The following is a 26,188-nucleotide window of genomic DNA, read 5'->3' on the forward strand; positions in this document are numbered from 1 at the left end:
CTTTCTTTTCAGTCCTTATTTGCTCTGAAGTGTAGCAATTTTCCTGCCACTGACAACAGTACTTCAGCTCAAGTTGATGACAGAGGGATGTAATTTGGCTGTTGTTAGTCTCTCGTGTTACTGAAAGATGAACAATAGCTGAAGTTTAAGCTTTTGATGCTACAATGTGGTGGTGGTTGTTGAGATTTATAGATCTGGTACACGCTGAACTTACTACAGTAGTAATACCCCAAAATAGATCTAGAAAATAGATTGTTGTCTGCCATGGGTAGGAGAGTTGTGTGTCACTTGAAAATGCTTCTTTTATCTTGATTTTATAACTGACTTGGTTTTCTCTGGGCTGCTTGTGGAGAGTTTCTTCAGCTATTAAGATATCTACCAAATGCTCAGTGATTGAAACATAAGCCACGTGCATTTGTCTTGGCTGTTCTGGGGAATCCTTAAACTTTTTTTTACTCCTGCTTTAAATTCGGAGCCACCCTTTTTGTTTTCTTTTGATCTGGCACATGTATCTTGGTTGCTTTATGTTCTCTTTGAAGGGTTTACTTTGACCAGAACCAGAAATTTAGTTCTGACTGCAGGTTTTGCAAAAGAAGGCAGAAGAGTAGCACATGATGAATATAAGGAGGTAGCAGGTACAACTGAAAGCAAATCAAAGTAACTAATAAATTAGTCTAGCTCTTCTTAGTCCTTTTGTTTGGTTGATTTTTAATTTTTTTTTTTTTTTTTTTAATGCGGATAAGAATTTTTCTGTTTGATCTTTGATCTGGGAACATCCTGCACTTCCATAAAATAGCCACAAAAAAGGCTTCTGTTCTGTACAAATATTTGTAATACTCTGACCAGAATTATCACTAGGTGCTTGCTGAGTATACGGGAAGGAAGAGCTCATCAGACTGCTTCAGGGAAGGGTGCTTAGGATAGTGGTGTTAGGATGCTGGGCTTTACTTCTATGCAGATAATAGATGAGGCAATATCCCTATCTTAAAGCTATTAAGACTGATGACTGCTAAATACCGTGTTAGTTCTTGTGGCAGGACTGCTGTTGATCTCGTTTCAGAGGTTAGTCCTGGCTGCCCTACTGCCTAGTTAGTACCGTCCTCTTCGGTTAATGGATTATCCCAGGTTGCAAGAAAATCGGGGATTTGCTTGGTGTCTTCTTTAAAAGAAACACTGAGGTTAAAATCTTAAGTGTGAGGGTTAAAGGAACTTTAACCTACAGTTAAAGAAACTGTACCTACCTTAGAGGCTGCTGTTTGTTTCTTAGTTGTTTGTGGTTTTTTAATTGGGAAGATTTTCATCTGCTCCTAAGTTACAGATGTGGAAATTGATTAACCGTAGAAGGGACCTATTATACCTGACAGTCATCAAAATTGTTCTGAAATCCTCAGGAGGTGGGGAGTAGGGTAGCAAGGGTGTCAGATATGGTCCCCAAAGACAGATTTCTTACCAGTCTCTGTAGTGAAACACGTGAATCCTGACTATTGCACTCTTCAGTGGAAGGCAGTGTTGTTTGTAACTGAGTGCTTCTGAAGATTGTTGAATGGAGATGGGGTTTGTTTTGGTTTGTTTTTTTTTTAAGACAGTAGGATATCCCAGGCTATGGTCCTTACAACTAACTTCCGGTTTGGTAGGCATGTGAGTGTTTCCCAAGATGAGTACAAGAAAAGCAGGATAGAGATTAGGCTTAGGGACCTTGTATGCAGATTTGAGGGCAGTATATGCTCTGAAAGGAATTAAGGGACTGTTTTTACTTTCCTAGACTGAAGTTGGTCCATTTTTGCATCAGCTATCAGATTTAAGGTGGCTCAGGATGATATTTTACAGATGATCTGAGAATGGTGTTTCAATATAAGTGTTTAGAATTGTGGTTGTGGAGTTTAAAGTCAAATACTTGTCTTTGTAGGTCCTTTTAGTTGCATTGGCACGATATATTGGAGGTATTAAACTTTCTAACTATTTCAGATGGTGATTTTCTCCTCCTATTACTTTAGTTTTAAAAATATTTTTACTTTTAGAAATTAGACTCCTTTATTTAGTTGAATCACATGAGCTGAGTAAGAGAACTTGCTTGGTCCAGCCTTCAGTGATGGTAAGAATGCAAGAGATGATCTGTTTTGTATAACTCGAATGAAGATGACCTTTTTAGTACAGTTAGGAGCAAAACCCCAGCATCGCTGAACCGCTGTTGTATCTTAACACTTTTTAAAATTCTGTAGGCTCTGAAATGACTATATTTGTACTCTGTGCACGTCAAAGATAAAATGCACAAACTTAAAGGTAGCAGAGAGCTGCTTTTTTTTTTTTTTTAAACAAAAAGTTTTCTGTGATTATCCTGTAAAAGATTTCCCGTTGCCCACTGCTCTCCTTCTAGAGAGCAAGAGATCAGAAACCTGTTCAGTCTAATTGGTGAGTCTGTATGACAGTGAGCTGCCTTATTTCGTGTATGGTGTAGAAATAAATGAGTGCTTAAACCCTTTGAAACACAGCACTACTGCAAAAGCCATAGGCTGTAATTAAATTGAATGTGGGGTTGTATTGTCTTATGCCCTTGGCTATAAACTTGATAACAGACCATGGTACACCCACTATTGTGTTAGAAGCTGGAACCTAATTAGTGATGTTGTAGATTTTCAGTCACTTTCGAAGCCCTTCTGTTCATCTTTTTCCCTGTGTCCTTTCTTTCTTATTATTTTGCTTTTCTGTTTCTGAAGCAATAAATGCACCCTTCTTTTCAGAAGGAGATCATTAAGGGCATGTAGCCAAATATGTATGTGCAAGATAATTTTTTATCGTATTTTGGATTCAAGGGACAAGTGTTGGTAACTGCATTTTATCTGATGTGGAAGAGATTTATTAGTGTTGTAATGGTAAAAATATATAATCATGTTTCCAGGGAATGCTTTCTAAGTGTCTTCCAGGCATTTGAGGGGGGAGTGAGGAAGGGGTGGGAACTTCTAATAATACCTTGATCTAAAAGTAACATTGGAAGACATAGGAATTAATTCTATTCTGGTTGTTTTTTGAGGATTATCCACAAGGAAAAATGGCTCTTCCAGGCGTTTAGAAATTCATGTGGTTTTGCACTCTGCCAGTTTTAGTTAGTTGATCTGAAAACCTTCAGACTTGCTAAGAACTTAATCCCTAATGAGGACAAGTGCCTTACACATGTTCCTATTGCCATTTTTAGTTTGGGGAATAATCAAAGTTGTAGTGCACAGATGCAGTATATACATTTCCAGTAACTTCCTACTTACTTGATATGCTTACCTATTGAATGCATCTGTACACTTCTATAGCTAGGACAGATCACTTTAATTAAATTGAAACTGAGTGAAATTTCTACGCCCTGTTCCCTTTACCAATGTATGAAAACATTGTTTTCACTGTATGCATAAGGCTCATCTGCTCCATATAACCCAGTCCTGTGCATAGATACTTGAGCTAGCACCTCCTTGGGACTTCTGACTTGGTTCAAGTACTAGCCTGGGTGGTGCACTGTGCTGATGTGGCTTACAGTGTTTCTGGTACTTAAACTGGGTAGCGTAGCCTGGATAATGCATTATGTAGCTTATGGCAAGGAGTAATCACTTCTTTTCAAACAGTGGCACCGACAGCGTGAAACTGTTGCTTCTCCTGTAGTACTCTTATGGCTTTCCATTGGGGAACAATAGGAGTCCAGGAGGACAAAACTGATGTGATCTGCAGGGAGGAATGGGCTATAAATCTGTTGGTGAAGGTTCCCCGAGGTGGGGGTAGGAGAGGCGGCTTGAATGTAGCTCATGAGGGTAGGTGCTGTTCAGGTAACACAGGTTGGAGCATTTGTCCTTGCAAAAGGAGGAGGGCAGAAATCTCTTTATGGGAGGTGAGGCACAAGGATGAGTTTTGACTTTTCTTCTGTTTTCTTATCCCAAAGATCTTGTGACGGTGCTGGGGTGATTTCTGATTTGGCCTTACCTCTAGCACAGTGTTCCATTTCACACTCTCCTCCTTGAAGTGCCCAGGAACCAGGTCAGATGATGCTGTTATTTGTTTTAGTTTGGTTTTCAATATGGAAAGTGGGAAGAAGAGGAGGCTGTGTAGTTGGGATTCTTGCACTTGATAGCTCTAATGAAGAGGCCACAGCTCTCAAGCTGCCCTGAGAACTGGCACTTATGTATGCTGTTACTACTTGTCATCTGTCAGAAACATAATGCATAAATGAATGATTTCCCTAAAACACCACTATATTTTAAGCTTCTCCCTGGTTTTGGATTTTTTTTTTTTTTTTTTTTTTTTTTTTGGCGTCTGTCTATTTATGTTTAAAATTAAGGATTGCTGGAGAAATTTCAAGCGCAATTTCTCAACATCCTTCAGCTGAATCGTGAGCTTTTATTCACTGCAGTGATATATATAACTGCTTCTTTCACTGCTGTCGATTTTCGCTGTATATTTCTAGTAGGCTTCAAAAGCGGCGGGGAGAGTTTGGGCTGAAGTAAGGACAGCGTACTGTGATGCTTTGACTTTCAGTTATTAAGGTCCGGTATTGGCATCCTGAGTTCTTCCTGTGGTCAGGATTATTGGCTGCGGAGCTTGTGCTCCCCTTGCCAGTGTGAGCTCTTGTTTCATGGGTGCGGTGTCTGCAGTGCAGCCGAAGGAGCAGCACCCGAAACTCTCGGGTGCAGGAGGAAATCATCAGTGGTTAATTACCAGGCACCCTCTGGCTTAAAGCTCCCCTGGAGAACAAGCAGCGGAAGCATGTGGTATGTCTGGCTGACACAGGGGTGGGAGCATGGGGTATGTGGGTTTAGCACTAAAGAGAAGGGGAAATCCGCTCACGTTGCCCTTCTCACTTCAGTTCTACTTGGGTTGAGATGTTTTCTCCTTGTACCTGAAGTGTGGGGAGGAAGAGGAGTGAGAAAGGTGAAGTGGGCTTAAATAGCTTCCTTCCTCCCTTCTTGTAAGGGCTGGCTGTTACCTGTGACATGCCTGATAAATTCCTTCCCTCGGATTGAAATCGCCCCATTCAGAAGTATGCGAGTCATCTGAAGTGCTGTAGTTAACCCATCTAGTTTTGATGCCAAATTAGGAGTACCTAACTGTGAGAGTGAGGTTGACAAGTTGGAAAGTGTAAATGGGAGCACAGACTTTGTAGCAGGCAAACCTATGGCTGTAGTATGAATGGTGTGTGAATGTCAGATAAAGAGGGAACCTGTTTGAATTGGTTGCCTCTTCGGGGGTTTCCCAGCGTTTCTAATAATGTTATGGCTAGCAGCACTCACATAAAGGATACCTGTGTGCTCTTCCTCCTCATCTCAGATATGATGGCTGCAGTTGTTTATCAGAGGAGTTAGCTAGAAAAGTATTACAGACCGTGTTTGTGGTTATTGGGAGGTGATGATTTGTGTGGGCTTTTATCTAGCTTATCAGTGCTAGTTTCCATCTTGGGTTTAGAAAACATGTTGTCTTTTTCCTGTCATCATAACACTAGTTTCTGGAAGCTCTCCCTAGACCATTGTAAGACCAGATTCATGTTTCTGCTCAATTCTTTAAAATGCCTTTGTTTGGGGGTGGAGAAATAATAAGATGCTCTAAACCTGTGTGTTTTGGCAAATAACCAGTCCATAAAGAGCTGTTTAGCTTTTTGGTATATTTTACACTTTCTCTTGTCTCTTCATTTGGTAGTGCTGAAGTATGTATCTTGCTGATTATCTGTATTTGAAAATACAGTTTCTCTGGGGGAACAAAACCCCAACAACATAACAAAACACCTCTCTTTTTCTGAAAATGCACACTAATCAGTGACTGCCAAACTTGGGAGTGGAAAAGTAACTGTTCTTGGAGGCAAAATGGATAATGCAAAGCTCTGTGGTCCATGAAACCACATGAGGGGAACTTAAGTTCTCTAGAACTGAGTGATGTTGGTAGGAATATGATTTCTTTCCAGCACAAGCACTTGAAAAAGTGATATTCCTTAGCAGGGATGGAAATGCAAATCCATTTGACTCTGTCTTTTCTACCCAAGTACTGTTTGAAAATAAAATAGACAGAGTGGGGCTAACACAGTTTCAGTGTCAGACTCAAAATTAACTGCTGCAGAATTGGCTTTCTGAAGCTGTTGCCAGTCCAGATCAGTATGTGTAACACAGTTGCAGTTTGATTTTTAATGTCCTTTCATAACTTTGTAGTTTTGCCTTCCTTTTGGAGTATTCGACGAACTTCCAAAGCAGCCTTATTCCTGGTTTTCTCTTCAAAAGTTTTTGCAAGTTACCTTTTTATTGGGTGTATTTTTAATGTGGTATTTTTGAAATGCACCTGCATTTGTCAGTGGGTTTCAAATAAAACATTATGAGTTTTTTGGTATCTTCTAAGTAGGACCTGAACACAAATGTTTTGTCTGAAAGTACTTTTAGATACAAGCTGTTCCCTTCAGTTTTAGGCATTGAAAAGTATAAAAGTAAGGAATTAAAAAAAAAAAGAGTAAGGAAACCCAGGTTCATTGAAACTAGCAAATACAAATGTGTCAAAATGGGTATAGAGTTTAAAATGTACAGTGACTCAGTACTAAATATAGTATTAATTTAGATGCTAATGTATTGTACTGGTGTATGGAAGTAGCACTACACTACTGTGTAAATGGTAAATGTATCCCCATGGTACTGAGAAGGATAATTCAACACCGTTTTTTTAAAGTTTGCTCTGGTAATTCATTGGGAAGAGATTCCTCATGCCTGTGCTGAAGTGGAATGTTAACCAGTCAGTTTTCTTCAGTACAGCATATTCACTTCCGACTGCTCATAGGTATATTCAGGATCATATATAGAATATAATAGTAGGCTAGATTTGCAGTACAGGATAATGATATGGTAGTAACTGTTGCAGTCATGTAAAACGTACAGCAGGCACTTCCAGAAGCTTATGTGCTTGGGTTGTTGAGAGATACCAAAGCATGAGGTCAAATACATATCTTTCCAGGAAAAGATATACTAGCTGATAAATATTTTTGTTTGGTTTTGTTTGTTTTTAGATTTCACAAGGCCTGTGTCCAAATTTTTGCTGAAAAAGCAAAACACATTCCTCCCTCCCTCTGCTCCTTCCTGTGCTTGTACCTTAGCTGAATACTGTAACTTACTGAGGCACTTCTGTTTCTGTAAAGTGCTAGACTAATTCCACTGGACACTTTTTTTGCTACAGGGGTGTGATCTTACAGGTGTTTGTTGCTGTCAAATGCTTTGGTGTGGTGATGTTCTGATATTCTTCCGTGCAGATTTCCAGTGACAGAGCTGCAACAACTACCCAGCTACTCTAACCTTGACAGCAGCGGTCCCTTGCTCTATATGTGGGGTGGCAGAGTCCTCTGTGCCCCCATCCTGCCTGTGGGGAGCTGGTTCAGGCTCCTCCGGCACAAATGAGCAGGGACCACCGCAGGGATGCTGAGTACTGCTGCTGACAGCCTGTGACTCTGGGCTCTTGAGGATTCTGTTGAACGTTACTGACAGTGATCTGAAATACCTGTTACCTCTTTTATCTCAAGGGACTAGACTTTTAGGAGGGGAGGAGAGCAGAGATGAGCACACCAGCTTATATGGAGGTCAGAGAGCAAGGGTTAAATAACTGCCAGCAGGATTTTGAAGGCAGAACATAAGGATTTTGCAAGAAAAAAGGGATCTAGAAATAAGTTGAAATGGAAAAGGAGGGGGAGAGGGAAAGCAGGGTGAGAAAATGTTAAAAGCTGTCTTGTAGCACATCAGTTTGGAAACTAGTTCTGTATACCAGTGTGCTTCTGCTGGATTAGTTTAATAGATTCAAGGGGTGGGAAATAATGCTCTGTTTGGAGAGGAGCTAAAATTGGAGGAAGAAATTAAGATTTAATAAAAAAACAACCAAACCTTCTTTCCTAATGCTAAATAACAAATACAGTAGGTGCACTGAAGCAAGATTTGATCAAGGAGAAGATGGATCCAGAGAGATGGCAAAGAGGAATTATGCATTTTTCTCTTTAAAGTAGAAATGCTATAGGAGAATGTAAAAGAACGGTGAAGGGGTGGGGAGCAGGTTTTGGTTTTCTTCAACTTTAAGGTTAGTTAAAAGAAAATGAGTATGACATGAGTATGACAAGTACATTGTATTACTGTCTCATGGAAATTAAAATATAAAGATTTTTTTTTTCCTTAACCTTAAGAAAAATGACATTTAAACCAGTGGTTTTCTATAGCATTTTGTGTCAGAGTAAGCATTGGTTCTTGGGTATGTATCCCAAAAGAAATCTACTGTGAGTGCTGTGGTAAAATGGCCTGTAAGTATTGTGTTTGGTTTTATGCCTAATGGTCAATAAACTAGTTTTCTCAAGCTATTTGAAATACCCCTTGTAAACTATAGTGTCCAGATCAATTTCTCATTCACATCTTACTAGAACTCAGTGAGGAAGTTAGGAAAACATGTTTTTGATCAAAGTGCTGTATAAACTAGTCATCTACTCTATTGATCTTTAAGCCATTTCATAAAATTATTGAGAAGAACCCTGGTGGGTTCCTGCTTCATCCCTCCTTGGATGCCAAACAGAGCAGGAGCAGCTTCACTGCATGACGGGAGGGCATGTGGGAAGTTTAAGGAGTCTAGAGGAGGGGACACAGTGGGAGAGTCTTGTTTTTTCTATATTTATCTGATTCGCAGTTTCCTAGTGGAATGCAGGTGGTGTTGAATTAGTTCCATGAATAGCTGTCTGCATCCAGAATGACTTGTGTATGCTAGTTCTATTCTGTGTATATCAATGACTGCATTTTTGTTGTGTCAGTTCATGTTATATATGAGAACCTTAAATGCCTTAGTGGTGTGCTTGATCAAAACATATTTTTTTTTCCCTAAGGAAACCAGCATAGGGTCATAGCTCTGAAGTCAGGAATTTATCATTGGTTCTCATGGTAGATGGCTGGATGCTAGCTTTCAGCAACCCATTCTTGAGAAGTTATTAAGCGGCTATCATACTGTAGTCCACTTTTTTCATAAATATTTTTAAACTTCTACACAGGCTCTTTTCAGATTTCTTTTCTATCATGTTTCTGCCTAAGCAAATAATGACTAAGAGATCTCAGATCAGTATTTACAGCATCTCTTCCCATGCTTTATATGTATACAGCTATATGAAGATGCATGGTTATGTACTTTATAAGAAACTTACTCAAGGGAGAAGTTTTCATCTGATCAGCAATGTTTACTTGTTGGCAGTGGTAGGGGGATGCTTTGAAGACTGTTATAAAAGCAGTAGTATTGTGTGTTGGAGAAACCGTCAAATACACTGGCTTTGCTGTGACTTGAAAAATAAAACTTTGTGTTTTACCATGGAAGAAAGTACAATAGAAGTGGCAACTGCATCGTGAAGCCTCCCTGGAGCAAGAAGTGTGCCATCTGTGTGCCAGTGGGACGGTACCACAAGAGTAAGAAGCTGTGCTTCAGGAGGTAGGAGATGGCAGTGTTTGAGATGGTGTCTCAGCTGTAAGGAGGAGACAGGCTACATGGCTGAGAAAGCTGGTAAGAGATGTTAATCTGGTTGCACCAGCCATCTAGCCCAAAACTGGGTGAGGAAGAAAGTCCTTATCTGTAGTAATGGAAAGCATGTTTTTTGGTGTGAAAATTAGCTGTCTTAGTCTGGATCCTAGTGAACAAGTATCCTTGCAACGCAGACCACCAGAACTGACACTGATTGTCACTCCTGTTGGCAGCCTGAGTGGCAAGGCAAGGGGAAGAGCTGCCCTCCCTCAGAGGTGGGCTCCTGACAGTCAGTGTGGGCTGACAGCTGTGTGAGACAGCTCGCTATGCCAGTGGTGCACTCGCTGTCTAGATGGTCTGCTGGGCTGTGGATGTGACGTTACCTAAAAGTAGCAGACTTTTATCCCAATTTGAGTGGAAAAACAAGACTAATGGTCAAATTCATATTTTCTCTGTTTGCTTCTTCATCCTCCTGGCTTTACCATCTTCATATAACTGTGCTACTTTTTAATGATGGCTTCTTGTGTCTAATCATTTCTTCATGAAGCAGGTGATTATTTTATCCTGCATGAGCTTCTTTTTGTCACTCATTTCCCTTCACTCCATTTCTACTCCAGGCAAAAATTATTTCCAGCTGAGAAGGGCTGGATGTGTGTCATTCCAGAGCAATTGTAAATGACCCTACAGATTTGTTTGCAAAAAGCAGAACATATTTCCCCTTGGTGCCCACCCCCTTTTCTCACCTAGAAGGCATACAAGAAAGGTCATATGGGGCCAGACCTGAGGGGTGTCTGCGCCCACACCCCATCCCCACATCAGTGGCCAAGAGCAGGTGTCTGTTGAAGAGAATAGGAATGGACAAGAAGGTGGTGCTTCTCGTGTGGATGTTATAAAGATGTTTGCCGGGTCCCCCTCTGAGGTGCAAGTGATGTGGCAGAAGGACATTTATCATTAAAAAGCAGATATTAATGCAATCCTGTTGGGCCTGTAGGATGAACGGACCCCTTTGCATTTTTCTCTCAAACTGTTTTGATGGGAATGCTGATTACAGACAAGGTAAACTTGTTTGTACTTCATTCATTAATAACAAACTATAAACTGCCCTGCCTCCCCTCCCCACAGGCAAGGCACTTGAGGAGATGCCAGGCAATTAAAGTACTTAAGACAGTAATTACACTCAAATATACAACAAAAATAAAATCACTGCACATGATTTTTTTTATGCTTGGTTTTGTTCTCTGCATTTATTAAACCACAATTCTTGCCTCATGATTGAACAGGAATCTCTCAACTGGTAATACCGAAGTGTGTGACAAGTCTGCTTTGGTTCAGCTGGGTATTTAATAACCTCTTTGGTGGTCTTGCTATTAAACTCTTTGCAGCTCTGAAACTCCAGCTTTTTAGATGTTTCTTGGTACAGAAAGCCAGAGCACCTCTGAGTCTTAGCACTGAATAGTAGGGAGGCGATACCAATGCTCCCTTGAAACTTTTCCCTTCTTGCGTTTCTTGCTGGTTTTCTTACTGTACAAGGAGTAGCATCTCTGGTTACTGTGATGCTTAGGAAGGGAAGATTGACTTAGGCTGAGGTGTTCAGTTAATAATCCATAGTTGGCTTCAGATATTTAAATATTTAAATTTAGCTGATGCATTTTAGACATGTCCATGAACTTGACTTGTTCTGAACCCATTTAATGAGCTAGCATCCTGCAGTATAAACTTGTGTGTATGCCAGCTCAATGTATTTTTAAGTGAAATTCTTTAGTGACTTCAATGTTCCAGACAAAGTACACTTTAAAAAGACAGAAACTTAACTATAATGAGATCCAGCTGGTGTGCATAAACCTTTCACATTACATTACATAATTAAGTTGGCAAGTAATGTATGGGGAAAAGTTCTTGTTGCTTATTCTTTTGTACTGCAGTTTTACAAGGCTGTATAAATACTGTAAGTATTTAATGGGGGAAACGCAGGATTAAAAGCAAACAGCAGATGATGCATGATACAAAAGTGTCATAAACCAAATGGGTAACATTACCCTTTTGGTATTTAGTATTAAATGACTGAAACTTGACAGTGTTCTGAATGTCACCTATAGCTCTCATAAGAACAACTTCCAATTGATTGATTTAACATGACTAGTTTAAAGGTAGATTGTTTTATGCTGGATGATATCAGAGCGTGGATTCCTTCTGAGTAATGTTTTGACCGGTCTCTATTCGGTATAAACTACATCGCTGTGGTATTCAAAGCAGGGTACAGGCTCACAGACTCCTTACCATAATTTAACAACCTGTTCTCCTTTTAACAAACTGTAATTACGGACACATAAACTACATCTTCATTTATTTCCCCGGTAGAGCATGGGAGAGGAATGTGGGAAGGCATTCCTTGTGCCACCATCAATTTACTTGCCTAACTTGCAGTTGTTTCATAAACATCCTAGAAAGCTCTTGAAAATACTGAATGTGGAATGTGCCAAAAATGGTTAAAATGCAAGACGTTGTCCTCTGACAGGCAAGCCCTGGCAAATCTTAGCTTGATGTTACTGCCCTCGGCTGCCTTCCTCCTTTGTGGAAGGCTTTTGCTCCCTTGCAGAGTCAGCAAAAGGTACCATGTGCCTGTGCTTCAGTGGCTACAGCAAACCTGGGTCAAGGGATTGTTATGGGGGGTTTTTGGGTGCTGTCATCATCGGCAGCAATTTGGAGTTACCATGTTTAGTCTGTGAACTGGAACACAGGAGGCATGGGCATAAGGTCTGTTTTGCCAGCTCTGCTATGGGGGTGGTAGCCTTAGGGAAAGGAGTGATTAAAAAAAGAGTAGTCCTAAATTGCACAGCTGTTTGCTGCATGACGGTGAGTCTGAGCCCTCAGCTATCCTCATTTAAAGGGAATGGTCAGGCAGGTATCTTAATGTATTTAAAGCTTAGGCTGTTGTTCTTGTGAAGAGTGTAATTTACAATAATTGCTGCTTTTAATAATGAACCGATTTATTTGAGATGTCTCAATGCCCGCTAAGCACTTAAAATGATAACTTAATTTTAAGATGCTGTTACCAATGTAGGTATATTGACCTCGAGCTGTTCAGGGGAGATGTTGTGGGGTCATTGCCATAGTGAAGGTGTATTGTGCTTAGGATCCCTTCTACAGAAGGGAAAATGAGTTTCAAACTAGAAATAAACTTTCACTTGCCCAAGATTTATTCAATAAGAGGTGAAAGGAACATTCAGAATGTAAGCGAATAGCAAATATCTTTTGGTTTTGTGGGTTTGTAAGTTCCCATAAATCAGTCAGCAAGTTCCCAATTGTGACAACCACATGTCTCATGCTCTGACACTGCAGCCACCACAAAACTAAAGCGAAGGGTGAAATCAACCCGTAATAAGAGTGGCAAGCCAAATGAGTGCTATTAAAAAACCAGGGTGCTGTCTTGCAGATTTCTGTCTCAATTTTCTGCGAGCTGTCAGTACACCAACAGACTTTGAATCACCCTCCATTTCCTCTGTGAGTCCCCACATTGCCCTTTGCTACATGGTAAAGCAGCAAGCAAAAATATATTCTGGGACTTTGTGGGGGAAGGATGGGCTGAAGACCGTTAAAAGCTTGTTCATAAGGATTTGACATGGCTCAGTACTTTGTGATCCTTGTTTTTAAGGAAACACTCGTGAATGAGCAATTATTGTAAAATATGGGAAAGAAATAGGTTAAAATTCAAAGTAGTGATAATGAGGGATTCTCTCTTTAGCTCTCTTTGCTCAGGGGGCTGAGGTCTCCACTGCTCTTGGTGAAACCAGCACAAGGAGCGCTAGGCCCATCTGAGGTTTTCCAGCCAGGGTGAGCTCTGATCACACAGCCTGGTGCCACCTGAATGTCCCAGATTAAAAAATGAGGATAGGAAGCATTGCTGCTCAGCAGCTTTGGATCACTTTGCAGGGCTGTGCTTCTTGACAGCTGCTTGCTGCGTATGAGACTTGTGAGCAGCCGTCAGACCTGCCAAAGTGGTGGGCGCAGTGGTTGAAAGACCCCATAGGAATGTCTGTGAGCGCCCAACACCTTGTGTGCTCCTGCTGTGCAAAGCGGCCGCACTAGGAGCGAGGTGCAAGCTTGCTTCAGCCTTGGAGCGGCCAGTTCCAGGACTCTGCCAGCCTCTAGCCAAATGCTGGCCTGACCCGACCCTGCTTGGCTTCAGATCCGGTGGGATCACAGTGCAGCAGGAATAAGAGGCACTTTGTTCTCTGTTGTAGATAGACTGCAATTAAACTCGATAGTCATGAGGCTAGATTTACTGCTGTGCTCTCACTGTTTTGCATTGCACAACAGCACAGACACCCAGAGAGCAAACGAATTTGATCTGTGTTTCCTAAGGATTGTGAAATTCTCCTTCTGTATAAATTTGCTGGCTGAATTTTAAGCATGATTTATAAAAGGAGCCTTTCCTCTTGTAGTAAACATGATTTCCCTTTCTATAGGGCTGTAAGACAGATGTTCATAGTCTGCAAGGTAACTTTTTCAGCATGCTATTCTTAACGTGGGTTTGGCTCATCTTCACTGCTGCACACTCACTAACTGAAGCTATTTAACTCGGATGCAGAAGAAAAATACTGTTTCTTTCAGCATTTGCACCTAATGCTGGCTTACAAGAAATGCAGAGCAAGGAGGGCATTTGTTTTGCACTGTTCAGAAGCTTTCTGAAATCCTCTGAAGTGTGCTGTGATTCTTATTTTTGGTCCATTTCCTCTGTCTTCCATTGCAAGTAGACTTTCCCTTGCTAATCTGTGGCCTGAAATACTCTTTGTTTAGGACAGCAAGTCTCTTTCTGTTGTAATCAGGGCTAGGAATTCAGCTGCAGGGTCACTCTTGGTGCTGTAGAGTTCACTGACCATGTTTTGCTTGTGGCAGTCCTAGCTTTGGCCCCTTTACACAGATCAATGCCAGGCTAACCCCATTTATTGCTACTACTGAGTCAAAACTCTGCTTCTCTTATTTAATTTAGCTCAAAATAGACATAATGCAAACAAGCATCAGCATGGCAAAAAAGCCAGAAGAGCAGGAGGAAGAAAAAAATCCCCGCACTTGGGTTTTTTTGAATCAAATATTCCAAATGGTGCAAGGCTTCAGATGGGAGGAATTAGCTTGTACTGTATCGTTAGACCCTTTATAAAAATCAATCATCATCATCATTGATTACAATTTGCACGTGAGTATTAGAGTTTATCTGGTTGTCTTCAGTTCCCTTTTTGTGTTTAAAGCCATTTCTAGTGTAACCGCTACTGCTTAAGCTTAGCCATGCATTCAGATTTCTTCTGGGTTTCTTCTGTCCCAGATGAATCTCCTGTTTTGCTTCATTGTGCCCCCAATAGGTGAACCTCTATCCTTATTACTAGATGCCTTCCACTACTTACCACAACATCAGCCTCCTAGAAACTTCCAGACTTGCATCTGGTCGAGCGAAGTTGCTGTTGGCAGGAGCGTATTATTCTCTGTGAAGCTGCTTGGTGCTGAGTACTTTGTAAGGCTCATCGCTGTGAGATGTGTTAAGAGGTTTTGTTAAAGCAAGTGTGTGGCAGGTAAGACCCCTAGGACTATCAAACCCAGTGGCTGCAATATAATTTTTTTCTGTATCTGTGGCACACCTCAATATGAGAAAGTGTCGGTATCCTCAGGACCTTACTTGAAGTTTAGATGATGAGACCTTTGTGGCGCGGTTGGCTTCCAGCCACCTTTCCCGGCCAGGGCTGGAGTAACGAATTCCACTTGCCACGCCTCATTCCACACTGCTCGTTAAGTATGTGGAATAAGGCACAAGCATACCCTCACCCCTTGTTGTCTTCTGCATTGAAGCTCTGTTCTTTGTGCAAGGCAGCATGGGTGGAAATCATGAGGTTTAGTGTTTCTGCTGAAAACCAAAACTTGCCACACATCTTTCCTCTCCAACGCCTTTCCCCCAAGAAAAATCTCTCCCCAAACTATTCCTCTTTAGTTCTTCAACTCCAGGGTGGTGTTCAGCAGAAATCGAGCTCAGTCGAATGTGTCTGTAAAAGGATGGAAGACTGCTGCCGTGAGACAAATCTATAATTTAGGAATTGATGTTGAAGTTAATTTATGCTACCCCTTGCTAGATGATCACCACAAGACCCCTGAAACTCTTCCTGTTTGTTTCAAATGATCTTCCGTTTCTCACATTACAATTAATCTGTTCCTGAAGGCAAGCTTTTCAAGTATTTATTCCAGAGGGGAGACCAAAGCCTGTCAATGTAAATGTTTTTGTTTGTTTGGTGGGGGGTTTTTTTGTTTTATTTTTTTAATTTCACCACCCTTCTCCCCATTCTTACCTATTAAATGCTATCTCCTTCTTCTGCTTTCCCGTTCCTTTTTCTTGTAGATCTTTGTTGTTCCAGTGGGGGATGCTTTGGTTTCCCACTCTGAACATGAGCTTTGCATCCCTGTTGCCTCCTTTCCTTGCCTCTTGCAGGAATGGTAGTGCTTCAGCCTCTTCACTTTTTTCTCTTTCCGTGCTGGGAAGGGAGCTGATGGCTTCCTGCACTGCTCCCCTGGGCAGAAGACAGGATAAAGTAAGACACAAACTGTAAGGTCTTCCTGATGTTTCCCTCAAATTTAACCTGGTTCCAGATAAGGTCCGTCACAAATGTTATCTCCCAGACTTTATCTGGAATTGTTCTTTTAAAGACTCCGGATGTGTTCCTGTATGATTGTCCCTTTATCTGCTTCTTTACCTCTCAACAGCTCCTCTTGTGATGGTTTCTTCCACTTTTCAGATCTCTGTTGGAATGTGGTGGGGGTTTTGCTCATGATCGTTAAAAGTACTCATACTTTTGATACTCAGACTGCTCCTTTTTTTTCAATACTTCAAGATCTTGTAGTCTTGATCCTTCTTTAAAGTTGTTTTTTCTCTATTGCTGTAAAGATGCTTCCCTTTATTAGCATATTCTTACTGGTTATTGCCACTCAAGATATTCAGTGGGTTTGTTTTCTCTAGCTTCAGTTAGATGAAGTCTTCCCCCGCCTTCCTCATCAACCCAACAAAAGATTTCTTGAAGTGTTATTTTGAATGAGGATAATTTTGAGCTATCCCTTGGAATCATCTAATGATGTGATTCTTCTCTGTTGTTGGTTGCTGTGTTGTAACACAGCTATATGTACTATCAGTTTATGTTAATGTGTCTATTTCTTGTTTTTCAGTTTTACTGAAATGTGTTGTATATTGGAGGCAATAAAAGCCTCCAAAAAAAGATAAAGTGAGATAGGCATTTCTTGTTGATTGACAAGTGTAGTCCTTTCTGCTTCTTTAAACATTTTCAGGTGGTCTTATTGTCTAAGCACTGGTGCTTTGTGTGTTATTAATGACTGTAGAAGCACAAACACAGACTTAGAAGCAGGTCATGCTTCGAAGAAGGAATGTATATTATGTAAGATTTCATCCACTATTCTAAAGTTATGTGTATGGTCTGTTGTGGTGTTGGGTCAAATCAAAGCCTTTTAATATAAAATTAAAAGTTTACTGAGCTAGTTAGCAGAGGTCATTCTGTCTACAAGTAGACTGTGATTTGTAGCTTCATGACATTGGCAGTGGCAGTGATGGCTCCTGTAGCATATAGCACATGGTTATATAGATTCATGGTTAATTCACCCTTGTGGGGAAAATGCTAAAATTAGCTGCCAAATGGATGTTTTTATCATATGAGCTACAATGACTACTTGGAGAAATCCCTACAGGTCTGAAAACAATCATCAAAATTGTGTTTCTTAGCCTTGGATCCTAAAGTATCTTTTACACATAATGGAGTCAAATGAACCAAATCTAAAATATGCTTTGTTCATATGCCATATGGTCATCATCTTGCCAAGCACTCTTCTTGCCTTCCAGAGCAGACTCCTGTCTTTTCCTTTCTTCAAATCCTGCCCTTCACACTAACTAAAACAAATTGCTGCTTGACCCTCACAGTCATATGCCTGCCATTCCTTTTTTCCCTTTGTCCCTAAATGCATTTCCACAAAACACCAAGAAAGAGGTAAAACTAACTAAAAACCTTCATGTGCTGCTGCATTAAAGGAGTGTTTTAAATTTAACCCCATCTATATTTAGCTTAATTTAGAATTTTAGTCCCTTCCTACCAGCCACCAAAAAGCATACCTACTCCTTCGAGAGATTTGAAATCTAAAGATGGACAGATTTTAATACGGGGCGGAGTTAGGGAAGTATCTGGGTCACTGATGGCTTTCAGTTCATGTCCTGTGTGCTGTATTGATATCCCACTTCCAGAGCTCTGGGGAGGCCCCCTGTTGATGTGTGTATTTTTAGTAGGAAGCTGTTTCCTGCCCTTGCACCCAGAGCATCTGTGTGGTGTCATGTCACCTATCCCGAGGTGTTAAGTAACCCACGTGCATTTTGAAATAGCTAACGATAAAACGATTTCTCTCATTATAGTGTTTGGGCTTTTTCATTCTCCTGGTTGTTATGAAATCTGTAGGCTGATAATTTTAATGGGAGTTACAAGAGGAGACGAAAAGGTCCCAGCCAGCCATGGAAATGCATAGGTAGAGCTGAGTAAATGCTTCCTATTGCAGTCTGTTTTAACAAGGACTTCCCAAAAGCCTGTCATTTCAGCTTTTACCCTTTCCTCGCGCTGTCCTCCCTCTTGGCAGTCTCTGTCTCTCTGGTGGGGTTTCAAGTAGATTATTATTTTTGAGAGATAGGATTGTTGCTTGGCTAAGTTCAGCTTTCGAGACCTGCTGGGAGGGGACGTGGATGGGAGAGAGGAGAGGAACTCAACAATGATGCAGAGCTCTTAAAAGTTCACCCTTTTTGCCCATTCCGTCGATACTGGAGCGAGGGATGTATGATTTAAGATTACAATTTCACACTGTATTTCTAATTCTCTTCCAGACTGAACCGTAACTGTCAAAATTGCAGTTCTGTTTATGTCTTCATTACAAATTAGATCATTACAAATGTATGGCTTTAAAGCCCTTTTGTGCCTTTCTTATGCGGCTAGGTTATAGATGAAGCTGTCTATCTGTTTTATTGTCTAGCCTCATAATTACTAAGTGGACACAATGTCTTCAAAATTACTATTCCATCTGAGAATATTTTATTATTGGTTGCTGCAAGAAACATCTGGAGAGTGCTTAGAGCTCTTGTGTGTTACAGCATTTCAAAGACATGGTTTTATTAGATCCTTGTAATTTGTCCCTTCCCTTTTTCTTCTTCATATGGCAGGAAGAGCTAATAGAGGCTTTCTTGTGTTTTGCTTAAGCCTCGTAAGGTGATTCCAGATACGAAATTTTTTGGGTAATCTGAAGGTGTGTGTTGTGTTTGCATGTTCAATCTGAAGTAGATAATGTTCTGTTGATGTGTCCAAAAATGCGTCTCTTCCCTAGATGGGTCAGTATTATCTCTTTCTGCTTCCAGGCAAATTAATAAACCAAATTTTAAAAGTGCAAAGGAAAGCAGGCAGCTGGCTGATTCAAAGGGAGAGGCTATGTTTTTCATCACCACCCTTTCAAAGCCTCTCTGAATCAAAAGAACCATTGGATTGCGAAGGCAAGACCTATGCCACACCAGAAGCTCCCAGTTCAGCAATTTTCCCAGGGTAAAATTATAACTCATGTTTCCTCAGCACAGGCTGTAACTGGCAGCGTTCCTTCTACTTCTAAGGGTGAAATTGCTGCGGGGGGAACAGACATCTAATGTGCCTCTGGAAGTTTTACAATGGGTGTTAGCCTCCCTTTGTGGAAAGGTAGATGTTCTTCTGGAACATACCCAAGGGCAGGTGCTATTCAAACTGGAGTGTAAATTAACTTCAAATAACGCAGTATGGGCTTATTTTTGTTCAGTTTGGGAGTCAAATCTAAAGAAGAAAACCCCATTTCTCAAATTCTGACAGTTCATGACAATCTTCCAGTTACCCCACTGAAGTTTGCATTTTTATAGGTCTTTAAAATCTTCAGATGTGACTGCAATTCAAGATGTTAATCTTTATTCATGTACTACTGATAGGATCTTAACTCGCAAACAAAACAGACAGATTTTAGCAATGCTTGGTTTTTTGGTGTTGCTTCTCACCAGAAGATTATCAGACAAATTGCAAACTCAGTCCAAGAAGAATGTAACCTGTTGGTTTCTTTCTCACTCCAATTTTGACACCATCTTTAAGGGTTTGTTTTACTTTGCATTCAAATGTGCCAGCATAGTTCTGGCAAACAGAAGTCCTTTCCTTCTAAACCCATGAGGGAGTGTTTTCTTTTTCTTGTCCTTTTCTTATGTAAAGACTCTTACAAAATATGCATGGAGTGCCTGCTAGAAGTGGATAAAAGGCAACAACACTTGAGTGAGAAGTCTGACTAAAAATTACATTATTAATAATCTCCACCTATAGAAGTGTCCACCTGGGAACAGCTGGAAGATGGATTCCAGTGTTCAGAGCTCCCCTATCCCTTCCCATGTCCGTTCCTAGCCCGAACCCCACGTACATCAGTGAGGAAGAGGTGGCTGTTGCACGCCTGTCTTCACCAGTGCAGGAGACAAGGTGGGAGATTCGCCATCTCTCACAGAGACAGCAGGAGCTGTTGGCTGCTGTGTGCAGGGCTATTCCCAGGGACTGGGGATTGCTGCTCAAGCTGCTGCCTCTTTCATGGAGGAAGTATAGACTCTGGATGGACCCCCAGAGTATGTAGGTATGTTATCTGTAAAGTCGCTGTCAGGCCACACATCATGCAGCAAGGATGAAGTGGTCCAAGGTGTTTGGATTGATGATGTTTGCTGGAATGAATGAAGCTTTGTGTGGAGGAGAACTGGTCTGTCATCTTTGTCCTTTGCCAAAAGGTGAAACTCCCTTTGTGTGCTTGCTTTCCTGTGAAGTACAGGTAAATTCACGTTGTCTCTGCTACCAGAGGTTTGATAGAGGCAGGAGAAGAAAAGCGACCTATTTTCCAGGTTTAAAAGAAACTAAATGAAACTGTCCTCAGGGCAGAACAAGGAAAGACTTTTGTATCAGCTGTAGTGTTGTGGGCAGGGCTGCCAGGCTGCTAAAGGCTCTTCAGAGCTGGCAGCCTCTTTCCCAGGGACTGCTCATCTGTTTAATAGTGGGGTTTTTTTTATTTTTTTATTAAGTGTCCATAATGACTGCAGCCTTTCTCCACTGAGACTAAGGGATCTCTTGGCACTTACTGGCTTGTAATAGTTTCTGTAGTATCTGGCAGGATCTCTCATTTGCCTGTGAGAATAAAGAAGGCTGAGTGAAGGTCATGGAGGTGCTTTGCGATACACCTTGTGAACTATTTTGAGCTGGATGTGTCCAGTTAGAGAAGGCTCAGGCTGGGGTGTTATGATTCCTTTTTGCCACTCCTAAATCAGTTTTATTGCTAGCTTGAGTAGAAGCCGCTGCAGAACAGACAAGCTCCTGGTGGAGCAAGTGGCCTGAAGTGCCAGGTATCCAGTCCGCTCCTATCATAGAAGCAGCACAGCAGGTCTGTTGACCTTTGGTCCCATGTCCTCCTCTGTCTAAACACTGCGTCCTCCAGCATGGTTAGGGGATGTTTTTGCCTGCTGCATCCTGGGGTAACCACCCTGTGATTATATGGTGTCAGGTGGGCAGTGATGTGCTGTGCAGTAATTGAGAGCAGCTTTCGAATCCAGTTTTGCTTGTAAATTAAATGGCCACTTTTACTGAGTGAGAATCGAATCAGCACGTCTGAGGGCTGTGGAAGTCGTCTACTTCCATTATGAAAGACAACATGGCTAGTGGAAGTGGGTGTGTTTGGGGGTAATGAATCTGGGCTGGACCCCCAAGTTACATGTGGATTTTTTAATAGTGCAATGGGTTGGATATATGCCAGAGATCCTACTTGCATGGGTTTAAGTCAAGTCCTGTGTCAGCCACATTTACCACTTGCTTGACCAAAGCATAGAGGGTGTGCACAGCAAGAAATGGGTGGGCAGTGCAGAAGAACAGAGCTTTACTTGCAGGGCCTGAATGTAATAAATGAAAACATTTGGGCTGGCCTCAGCAGTGCTTACCCAAACAAGCAAGGGGCTGAGTTAATCTTCCGTAACAGTACAAATATACAGAATATCTTGAGGGAGGTATTAAACTTTTGTCTGCAGTTTCAAGGCTGAGGGAAGTTTTCTAAGAAGTTTACAAGCACATGAGAAGGTACATACTGTCTCTATAAACTTTACCTTTTCCAGATTTTGGACTCGCCTTTACTGCTGTACTGGTATAAGCATAGGTCCTGATTTGACTCTTGCCTTATCCCTAAATCTTTTTTCTCCAGTTAATTAATAGATTTTTTTTCTTAAGGTCTCAGTGGCCAGTTTCTGATGAAGGTGTGGTTAGTTAGAGCTGAAGTTAGCTGTGTGCTGCAGACTCAGCTGCTGGGCACTGGGATTCTCAAAGTGTCTTCAAGCTCTTATCCAAGGGCATTTTTAACTGTCCTGCGTCTCCAGGTAGGCAGGTCTCTCCATCCATCACAAATACCTTACTTCCTTCAGCCCCTTGCCTTGCATTTGTTTCTCTGCACCTGTGGCATTTGTCGTAGGTCCTGATCAGCTCTGATGAAATCCCAGCAAGGCTCGTTTTAGCAAGGAAATGCAACCACAATCTTTCCAGCACTTGCATCACTGAGTGGAGTACATGCTCAGCAGCACCAGCATCTCGAGGAAGAGGAGGCTATGAGCACCCAGCATGTGGGATGTGGAGCGAAGAACCCCCATCTTGAGGGGGCCAGATCAGCGCCTCACCCCGGGTCCAGTGCCTCTGGGACAGGAGGATGTAACAGCTCAAACTGTCCCATCAGGTAAGTGCTCCGGTCACCACTGCTATAGCCGCTCTGGTGTGACAAAGAGGTCCATTATCACCTTTGTAGGCTTGATCTGTGTATGGGCTATTGCAGGATATAGAAGACAGCCTAACGTGGTTCCTGGCACCTCTAGGAAAGGGTTTCAGCCAAGGTTTTGTTTCAAGATGGCCTATACCTTATACCTTGGCCATGATGGAACCCTGTGGGTATTCCTGCCCCCTCTGTCAGGCAGCCCTGTAGCATCCACCTTTCTAAAATGTGTTGCTGCATGTGTTTCTGCAAATAATACTGAGTGCTGCAAGTACTGTGCTTATGGAGAGGAGGAGGAAGCAGCTGCTTGGTACAGTAGTAGGTCTGCCTCAGCATCTCAAGAAAACCTTCCTGCTTCTCAAGCTCTCCATTGTATTTTACTGTCTTGCAGAGGATAATTTGACCTTCTGCCACATGTTGACAGACATTCAGCATTTAAAATGAGGCTTTTCCTCCAGAGGTTTAAAACAGTAATTCTAGTACTACCATTGAGTCTCGGGGGACCTGATATTTCAGCTTACTGTGGCACTGAATTGCAGCTGATAGTGTTTTTCATGTGGCACTCAAACACTTGTTTCGGAGTTTTGCTTTATAGACGTAATTCGTAATGTTCAGAGTCAGCTAGACTGAAGCTCACAGCTGTGAGGGAAAGAGCAGTTGGATTATATTGATGAAAGGCAAAACATGAAAGTGCAATCAGCGTATTTTTGCTGGGGAAAAAAAAAATACGCTATTCCTTTGTTTTGCAGACCCAGTGGCATCAGTGCAGCCGAACCATGGCCTCAGAGAGCTATTGACCATCGGTGTAAGGGTGAAGAAGCAGGAATGGTATGGATGTGCTCATGTGTGAACTTTTGCCAAAGATCTAGGCAGCCTCTTTGTGCTTCTGGAGTCTTCAGAGCAAAGGTGAAGAGAAGGCACCACGGTGGCATGCACACCTTAAGAGACCAAAATGCAGCTTGCACGCTCTGTCTTGTGCACGCGGTCATCTTTGATCACCTTGCAGGACTCTGTCTGAGAGGCCAGCGCAACCTGGTGTCATCTGTGGTTTCAGTGTACCATGGCCACAGCCAGAGAATTTGGTGTGAGGATATTGCCAGCCCATAGAGGTGCCGAGGATGGGATTTTCCCCTTTTGAGCAGGACAAGCACCTGGGCTTCCTAGACACATACCACTGTATCTCTGCCTGCTTGCTACACCTTCCAGAAGTGCTGTTTGTACTGTGCTGATATTGTTTATGTTGAATAAATGCTTTCTCCAGCCTCTTTGTTGTGGTGACTGTTTTTGCTGAATTGAAATAGAAAAAGTGGGCGTGCTTGTTTAAGCATTGTGGTAAGACATGATCAGGATTATTTTTTTAATCTTTAATGAAATGTTTGTTTTGAAAAAGTGCATCCTCAAACTGGGGACACTTGTGCGGGAGCTGAATCTGAGAGTAGTCCTAATCTTCTTGGTTTGGATGAGGGACTTGAACAGGACTTTCCCACATCCCAGAAGCACCCGTAAGCATCAGACTGCTGTTTATTTCTGAGTCAGGTGCATAGCTGTCCCTGAATGACACTTGAGTGATTTCTGCTTTGTACTGAAGGAAAAGTGATTTGTCTCTAACTTCTGAAGTTCGTTCACTGTTTGGATTCATTCCCCATGCAGTGGGATGTATGGGGAGGAGACATTTCTGCTGGAGATGGCTGATGTGGGTGTGCTAACTGCTGTTGCCAGCTTTTCCTGGGCATCACCAAGCTTTTGTGAGGAGAAACATCTCTCTCGTGGCTTTCTGTTGTAAAACAAAGATAATAAATACAGACAGATTTGATGCTTTAGAATAAACTACTGCATGATTATAGTGTCTAATGTCTAGACTAGATAAGACAAGCTTATCCTCGCCTCCCCCAAAAATCCAAGAGAGTTTGAAATATGTAACTCCGAGTTTCTCAGCAGTAATAATTGCTTGGACTGTGACAAGGAGTGTGCAATAGTTTTAGAATTTGATACAAAGGTTGGAGGTACAGTACATTGAGTAGCATATATATGCACTCCTGCTTGAGCTGAGCTGGCTCGCAGGGAAGATGCTGGCTATAATAACCCTAGCCAGCAATGTCATGACCTGCAACCTAAAGTGATCCCCGCAGTCCAGTGAGTCAAGCAGATGTTTGTACTTGAATGTCGGTCCTTCTGTGAGTGAGCTCGGGTTGTCTTGTAGTGGCATGGATTTTGTCAAGGTTTCTGGCTTAAGAAGGAAACTGGAATGACTTTACTCAAGACCACAGAGTGTAAATAACACCCTGCTAATCATAGAGTGTATGAGTGAATATATTGACAGGAGGAGGAAGCCTCCTGTGTCTTTGATTTTTTTTTTTTTTTTTTTTTTTTTTTTTTGGTACGCTTAGCAGCACATTGTAATAGCTCACTTTCTTCAGCTATCATTTTTTCCACTTGCTACCAGAAGATTGGCATGGTTCTGATGTTGTTGTTCTTTGGTAGACCAGTTGCATGGGTGTGTGTCTCAGCCCTACAGCTACTGTGTTTTTTCAAAGGCTTCTTCTTTAACAATATTCTTGAATTGAGTTGGGAAGAAGGTGGTGTAGAAGAAAAAGGCAGGGAAGAGAAAAGATCTAAAAGCTCTCTCTCATGATCCTCAATCCCCTTTGGTAGAAGAAATTCTAAATCATAAGGATTTTTGTAAATCCCAGGGAGGAGGAGTTCAGGCAGGGCTGCTTTTGCTTTTTTGTTGAGCCTTGCCCTAGAAGGGCTTGCCTAGAGCAGAAAATGAGAAGCAGGTTCAGATATACTCAAAAGACATGGACGTACAAACTGTTTGTTGTTGAAAGACTCCTTCAAATATCAGCAGGAAAGTGGAGGAGCCCCAAACTGCTCTAATAGAGCAGTAGTTTTGTGTGCTGAACCAAAACTGAAAAGTTTTATATGACCTAAATGCATTTAACCTGAGGGATTTTAGCACTTTTGAGTACATAGTTTCAGTAATAAATTCATTCTGATTGGAAATCGGAACTCATGTTTTTTGAGAAGTTGTTAGAAAAGGAAAATTTTTGAGTACTAATAATGATAAATGTTTTACAAGGTATTTGAAGTATTTTGGTCCACAAGAACTGTTGTAAAACCTAGGATTTCATGTCTTATTTATTTTTTTGTAGGGTAAATATTACAATGTTTGATAAGAAAAGGTACCAAGTGAAAAATAGACTGTTAGCAATCAGGAAGGTCAGGCGCAGGCGCTAGCTGTGCTTTGTGTCCTGCTTGTGAATAAAGCTGTTGCAGTTCCCGAGGCAGATGCCAACCTCTGTGATCTCCCATGTGAGAACAGCCGTGGCTGAGCTATAAACCCCTCCTGGGTGCAAGTCTCACCTGCCTGACACCAAGCACACCACGAAAGGCTTCTTGAAGAGCTTTTTGATCCTTGTCTTCAGCTGTTCTGGATAGCTTGCTGGATCCTGTTAGGTTTAGTTTCTATGATTCCCTTCTCTCCTCCCATAGTTGTTTCTAAGGAATTATATTTGTAATCACTTTAGGTAGTAGAAGTTTCATTTACCAGCAGTGCCTTGTTCTAACTATTTTTTACCCAACTTTGGTCATTTCATGTTTGCAGTAATCCAACATGAGCTATGTATTTCTTCAGAGGGGCTATTTGTCCCTGTGTTATCTTTTCCATAGCTGAAAACAATACAGTGATTTTACTAATGCAGTGGCTTAATTCTGATCTGTTAAATGTCAGTGGTCTTAATGCCATACATGTTGGATGGTGTTCTATGCTGTTGGTTGGGCCACATAAACTGTTTGGGTTTTTTTTTTTTAAGCACCTGGTTCTCTAAATCCCTTTTCTGCTTTAATTTCTCTGAGGCAACTGCAGTAGAAATACCAT

At 41.5% G+C, this 26,188-nt stretch overlaps 1 protein-coding gene across 6 annotated transcripts in view; it reads left to right on the forward strand.

The window, feature by feature from the left end:
- The window catches only part of KCTD1 (potassium channel tetramerization domain containing 1), a 100,276-nt gene that overhangs the window by 38,876 nt on the left and 35,212 nt on the right, over positions 1-26,188 (forward strand). Inside the window, exon 1 of one of the 6 annotated variants that reach the window (XM_030501456.1) lies at positions 3,947-4,011. The exons of the other annotated variants lie outside the window; for them this stretch is intronic. The gene's annotated coding sequence lies outside the window, so the exon portion shown is untranslated. Of the gene's footprint in view, positions 1-3,946; positions 4,012-26,188 lie in introns of those variants that run through there. 6 annotated transcript variants of the gene reach the window in all.

Source organism: Strigops habroptila, chromosome 1 (genome assembly GCF_004027225.2).
Source record: "Strigops habroptila isolate Jane chromosome 1, bStrHab1.2.pri, whole genome shotgun sequence".
Taxonomy (NCBI): Eukaryota; Metazoa; Chordata; class Aves; order Psittaciformes; family Psittacidae; genus Strigops; species Strigops habroptila.